Genomic DNA, 7,251 nt, shown 5'->3' on the forward strand with positions numbered 1-7,251 from the left:
GATGTGGCATTCATTCCTGGCAAATGGAAATGGTCCAGGATCTACTCCTCTACGTTGTGGGCTTCTAGGTACCCAGCCATGGGGTAGGAGTGGCCCAGCTCAATCACCTTACCAGATGATGGAGTAGCAAAGGAGCCCTTCTTTGTCGAGGTATTAGCTGTTTGCTGGGAGGTGACCAGGCATCCTCTGCACCCATACAGTCTTCAGGAGCTGATGACCCAAGCAGCGTTTGAGGCAGTCATCCTGTCATTGATCTTTGACAAATCACCCCGTTTGCGCCACCTGCTGGAAAAGCTCAGCATCAGTGGTGGTGTGTTGCTCACCTTCTGGGTCAGATGTTCCATCCCTCACTTTTCCCAGGACAACCAATCAAACTTGCAATGTGTTCCGTGGCTGCAGGGACGACTCTCCCATCACCATGCACACACGCGAGGAGAAGGGAGGCGACCGGTGGGGACCTTACACTGGGGTGCGGTCATCCTCCAACATTCATCTACACCTCCGGTGCACCTCTTTCTTCCTCCTTCCCTTCTTGCTCCACTTCCAAGCTTAGGCTTTAAGCCTTGCAGCACAGACTTGCCACACCCCCTGGTTGGGATAATTATTAGACACCAGCCATGTCCTGTTATCATCAATTGAGGCCAGTGGAGAGGAAACCATGGTTACCTTTGGCCTGTGTGGTGCTGATCACCCCCTGGTGGTTTACAGTGAGTTTGCAGTCAGTCGTCATGTCACAAAGTAATGATCATACCTCTGAAATGGCAAAAAGAAAATCTAAAAACTTTCTATAAACTGCTGTCTTTGCTCCCCTAAAAATGTGAGTCATACTGAGGCAATAAATATCATAATCCTAGATGGTATTTAAATCAGATTACAATCAGTAAGGCTACGATGTGAGTATTGCATTCCTCAGAAACCTTGTGTTCACTAAAATATTCATGTCCAATGGGGAAAGTAAGGTTACAGGAAGGCAACTCCTAAAACTAATAACTTAGAGGAAACAAAATGAATTAAATAATAAAAATAATGATACCAGTGGCCAATAATGTAATTATATGCATTTTAAATAAGAAATAATAATAATCCTCATTGCTGGGGACCCGAGCAGCTGGACCAGGGGACACCCACGTAACACCTGGCTGCAGCAGATGGATGGCCACTTCCGAAGTGTGGGACTTAACCATGTGTCTGCCTGGGGGGTCCCTGGCCGGGATCCCCAGGAGTTTTGCCATGTGGTGGGTGCAGCAACGCGCTACATCAGCCCATGCTCCCCAACCTCACCCGAACTGATTGGTAGAGACCAAATCAGCCCAGAATCCCCCGGCCCGCTAGAGACATGTCCGTACTTTCCATTCCCACCAATCACTCTCTACGTTCCCACCGATGACAAGTCTGTAGATACAAAATATGAACATTTAATATACTCTGCCTTTCCTTTTTTTTCACAGGGGCAGATCAGGTACTGATTGAAACTATTTAGCTTTGTCTTTTTCCCATAATAATGAGCTGGAAGGACATGCGATGACTTTTATCCAACTTTGTAATTAATATAGCACAAGGAAATTGGAGGTGAAACAGAGAGACTCACTGCAGACACACAGCCTCATTATCCATCCATCCATCTTCCACTATTGTTTATCTAGTACAAGGTTGTTCTACGCCTGTAGTATATCCTAGGAAGGAAGGGTACAGAGGACGCCCTGGACAAGAAGCCAGTCCATCGCAGGGCATATTCAAGTACCTGCAGTTACACACTAAGGGCACTTAGGTAAAAAATCAGAGACAGGATTCGAACCCAGTGATACCCACTGAGAAAACCTGTCACCCGTCATTCATCTTTATAATCAATGTCAATGCCTTTTAGAAAGGATTATTAAAACTGTATTCCCTGCCCTCCTAATGTCACACACTGGTTTCTTAGCAATAACAGCCTTCTTTGTACGTTTGAGTTACCACATCTCAGGACTGTCACATGCTCTCGACCATACACAGCCAGACCGTGACACAGCAGAGGTGTGTACATGGTAACCTGAAAATGCTCAGTGCCCAAACTTGTGCTGTCACAGTTACACAGGCGTTTTCCTTGGGATTTATTCCTAGGCAGAAGTGTCTAAATGTAGACCTGAGACATAAACGATTAAGGCCAGATGGTGCAGAAATACGGATCCATGGATAAGTGTGTGCAGTAAACAGGACAGGCACCTTGTTGTGGGGAGTTAATACTGTCATTATACAATGCTTGCAGTAATAAATGCAGTGGCATCCACATTGGCACAGTTCATCAAAAAGCTAATAACTGTCCTCCAGCACAACTTAAGCAGGGACGATTCATTTCCCTAATGATGTTTTTCTCTTTTCAGGGCGCATTTCTGTAGTCTGAGCCACATAGGCTGACAAATGTCACAGAGGGAAGTCGTAAATCCTTCTCCAAAAAGTTACCTCTAGATAAATCATCGCTGACACACAGACATTATTAACTTTCCCAAGTAAGTCTTGGTGACATCAGCTAGTTCCCATGCACTAGAAAATTCATGCACTATAAATTAAAACGCATCTATATTTCTGTGTGCGGCTTAATTTTCGATCTCCAGCATCTTCACTGGTCATTCAAGGCTGAGTAAACCTGGGAGATCAGATGTGTTGCAGTCAATATTTGCCCACCCGATATCTGTCAGTAGCACCTCCAAGACAAGTCGGCAGACCAAAGTCCGTTTAAATCAACGTCAGCGGCCGTGAGTGGGAGGCTGACTGGCCGAATGCCCTAAGGACTGAACGCAGATCATTCTAATGATGAATCAACAATGAAGTATAAGCTAAAGGAACATTGCTGCTCCTTCAACTGCAAAATGTCACATGAAAATCATGGCAGGATTTTGGAAGGGCTAATTGTCTTCATTTACTATTCATAATCCTAGTTGCTGTTATGGGGACAGTGTATTTACTACCACGTTCCATGAACTGCATGAACTGAAAGAAGATATTCATTACAAGCCCAAGGAATCTTCTTCTAGGTGTTGTTTATCATGATCATGGTTGTCATGTTCATCACCATCTTCCCTGGTGGCTCCGACGTCAAAGCGAGGTGTTTCACTGCATGTAGGGGATTTCAATCCAGTGCCCATCGTGCTTCATCAGCTGCCTGCGGGGAGGAGGCCCAGAAAACACTACATCACTGCTCTTCTGTCAGCTGGGTTGCTCGTACCCCATCCCTCTGCAGAGACACCTTTCTCTGTGAGTAGCACAGCCTTGGCGAGATGCATGAGATGTCACCAGAGGGGTGAGACTCCTGGGGCAGCATCTCCCCTCCTCTCCTCAGTTGGCGTGCGTATCATTTGCTGGGGAAGACCTACAAGAAGCGGGAAATGAAAAGCAAAGAGAACATGTGCTTTACTGCAGGAGCACTTAATGTTTAATGGATCAGTATAATTTGAAGATTGATTTTATACAATTAATCATATCAGAATCTCACAATTACTCGGCAACCCTAACCAGGATAAGTGCCCAGTACACGGGGAAATTGATCATAATCATTACCTTGATCGAGCTTCATTATGAATAATCTTGTAAAAAATTGTCATGTTGTACCTGTAAAACTGAAGTGAATGCAGGGCTGGACATCGGTGTCCTTCATGGCTCCATGGTAAATATTGCTAAGCTGGGGGGGCAGGGGGGGGCATGATAAATTTTACCTGCCCCCATACCCATCCGCCCAGGGGGGAAGTAGCCTGTCTGCCAGATGGAAAGTCCAGAACTGGGTGAACGGATCATCAAGCACAAAATACAAATATCGAAACTGAATATATTTAGTGATAAACCACACAGGTCACATAAATATACAAACGGTTGGGCATTTGGGAGTGAAACAATTACTCTCCTTTTACCAAAGATTTCAGAAATTCAGGGATTGGGTAGCTGGGAATTTATTGGTCTGTCAGATGCCTATTAATGGAAACATTCCTGGACTAGAAAAACCCTTTAAGTCGTTGTTCACCTGTCCTATTTTAGACTGCCTCTATTTCCATTTATATATATTTGCTGTGAGAATCATGATTAACTGCGAATGTTTGCTGTGACAGTTGGAGTAAAGGATGATGTCAATGATGAAGCATATGTATAGTAATAAGGAGACAGGGGAGGCTGACAAGATAAACTGGAAATAAGATGCTAAAATAGAGGGTGATAAGGAAAAGGCAGAAACCAACAATCACAACAAACTGAAATGTGAATGTAGGGCAGACAAAAATCCATAACAGATGCAAATAATACAGTTTAGGCAAAGGATGCATTTCTGACCTTCTCAGTACATAAATAAAAGCCGGTGCTCCTCTCAGACTGTAAGAACCAACTGTATGATAAATACATCTGAACCCGCTGGACCTGCACCGCGTCACAGTGAAGGATGGTCTTGAGAAAGTTAAAATGCAAAGCAGGTAAGCAGGTCAGGTCAGTATTCGACAATCCTCTCTTCTCTCAGTCCACAGCATTACTGCAGGGTCAGAGATGGGCTTTCCCTCACACAGTCCCAAACATCCGCAAACAAGCTGGTACAAAATGGTCACATGATATGCTTAAATATAAGCATGCAAGCACCTATCTAAGTATGTGAGTGAGATTTCTTTAGTCAGTAATGGAGGACACTTCTGTACCCTATAAAGAAGCATCGCTGGCATGCAGATAAAACACAGCTGTGTATTTGTGTACCCTCATCCGCTACACAGAAAAACAGGGGGAACCCCGTCCATTTCACACCTCCTATGCCGGGATTTCCCGCCATGTCAGAGATGCCCTGCAGGGAATCACTGCCAAAATACTCTGTCCAATCAAGGAAGCTCGGTTAACCCCTTGCCTTAGGCAGTGGGGGAGGGAGTACTCAGTTTACTTGAGTAAAAGTACTTGGTCTTTCTACTCAAGTAAAAGTAAGTACTTACTTGTAAATATAAGATATTAAAGTAAATGTACTTGAACTTGTACTCCCAGATGCAACTAGATAACATGCAATTAAGTGTGTCTATAGTTTATAATAAAAGCTTCAGAAATATGATATTCTGCATTGTGATTTTGAAATGTAATACAACATTAAGTAGAAATGTAGAGTATAAATGCTTGCTGCAAGATGTAGAGTAAAAGTCAAAAGTGTCTATGGCTAAATCTACTTAATTACAGTTACGTGAAAAATGTACTTAAGTACAGTAACTAAGTAATTGTACATAGTTACTTTCCACCACTGGTTTTACGTTCATCACTGCCTTCCACTGTAGAACGTGCTTCCTCCCAGCTGTGGGTCATTTTATTACTCACTTCATGCATGATTTCAGTTTCACAAGTATCACAAGATATTTTTGGGTTTCAGAGGGTTTGAGCGTTTTCTTCCTGTGTGACTTTCTCCGCCTTTCTGGCTTTTCTGATCCTGCTTTGTCCCTAGAATGAGAGATCGCCTTCTCTCTTGATTAGTCTGTTCGCCCCTTGCCTGACCTTCCCCTGCTTACCAACCTCCTTTCTGCCTGACGCTTTGGACTCAAAGCCCACTGTGGTTCAGACTTGGATTGCTGACAGATTTTACCCGGCCGATTAAAGTTCCCGATCTTTAGTTTCGATCCGCTCCTGAGTCCTTTTTCCTGCACCTCGTCATAATTGGGCCAAGTTGATCTTCATCCAGAGCATTTTCAGGGCCCAAAAAACATTTATTTATCAATTTCCATGGTTTTTGGCTTAGGACTCAGACGCTTGTTATCAGAAAGTGACGGGTTCTAATCGCCGTCTTGGCAGTTTCACTGACAGGCCCTTGAGCAAGGCCCCTACTCCCAGGTGTCCCAGGCATTACCCGTCTTTACTCTGTGATCCTCACTTGTACATCACTTTGGACAAAAAAGGGTCTGTTAAATAAATGAAATGACATTAAATATAAATTCAACATAAAAGCAGTTATGTGACTACAGAGAAACTAGTCAAGTATTTAAAAAAAAAAATTTGCATTGAAAATAACTGTTTCTGTGTGTGTAGTACATCTGTTATGATACTGAACAGTTTGCAGTTAATGATGAGCCGAGTACTTGCAGAAACAAACATCTATTAGCAGGTTAATGCAAGGTTGAGAATGGCCAGCAGTGAGTGCTTGATGTGCAGCCCCTCAGAAACATTACTGGTACGATTCAGATTCTGAGGTCGTGGAATATTAGATTTTTTTATGGAAGAGAAATGGAGGGTGATTATTCTGTAAAAGAGTCCACTCAGAACCTACCTCAGGATAAGAACCCGCAGTGGATTACAGTGGCGCAGATTTAATGGCTGTCAGGACAAATCTTCTGACATGCATATGACCATGCGGTTTATATGTAAATAACCAGAAGGGAAATCATCCTAGATCCATAAAAAAAAATGTATATTTGTATATTCTATATTTGTTATCTATGTCTAACTTCATATTTCTGAGTGAATAATGCCTGTAGTATTCACTCGTGGGACGTTTACCTGCACAAAAATATTCTAAGGGCCAAACTAAAAATGATTGATTCACAGAGAAAACCTATCAAATTGTAGAGAAGGTGAGTGTCACGATCACAGCGGGCAGCAGTGCGATCGTGCGGGTAGGCAGGTCAGGAACAGGCAAGGCTAGCGGAAATCGGGGCAAATGACGGGTTTATTGAGGGCTAGGGAGCAGGAGACACTTAACCACACCATAACCACAATGACGGACAGGGGGAACAGGTAAGACCAGGACTTAAATAGGACGTGACTAATCAAAATAAGCAGACACAGATGGGTACCATCGGGGAAGCACATGTGGATAAGCAGGGGGCGTGGCACACACGAGGAGCGGACGAGCCGGGCATGACAGTGAGTCCAAACAATTAGAGGAGGGGGGACCGAGACACCTGATTGGTTGGTCCCACCCCATCTCTCCAAACCAATCATTTTTCATTCTGCCCTCAGAACATTTTTGCGTAAGTAAAACGCCAATGAGCAACTGTAGATATATTTGTCATAAAACAATAAAATTTCTGTTTCAACATTTCATATGTCGTCTTTGTTCTATTTTCAGTTGAGTAGGGTTTTATATTATTTGTAAATTATTGCATTCTGTTTTTATTAATATTGTACACAGCACCCCAACTTGGAAGCGGGGTTGTAGGGAACATCCAGTACTTGCCAGGAAATCTTACACCTCCATCAACAGTTTTCCTCTTGTCTTCTCCACTTGTTGACGATTGTCTTCATTCTGCTAAATAGGATGTTAAATGCTTCGGATATTTC

The sequence above is a fragment of the Brienomyrus brachyistius genome, chromosome 7 (genome assembly GCF_023856365.1).
Source record: "Brienomyrus brachyistius isolate T26 chromosome 7, BBRACH_0.4, whole genome shotgun sequence".
Classification (NCBI taxonomy): domain Eukaryota; kingdom Metazoa; phylum Chordata; class Actinopteri; order Osteoglossiformes; family Mormyridae; genus Brienomyrus; species Brienomyrus brachyistius.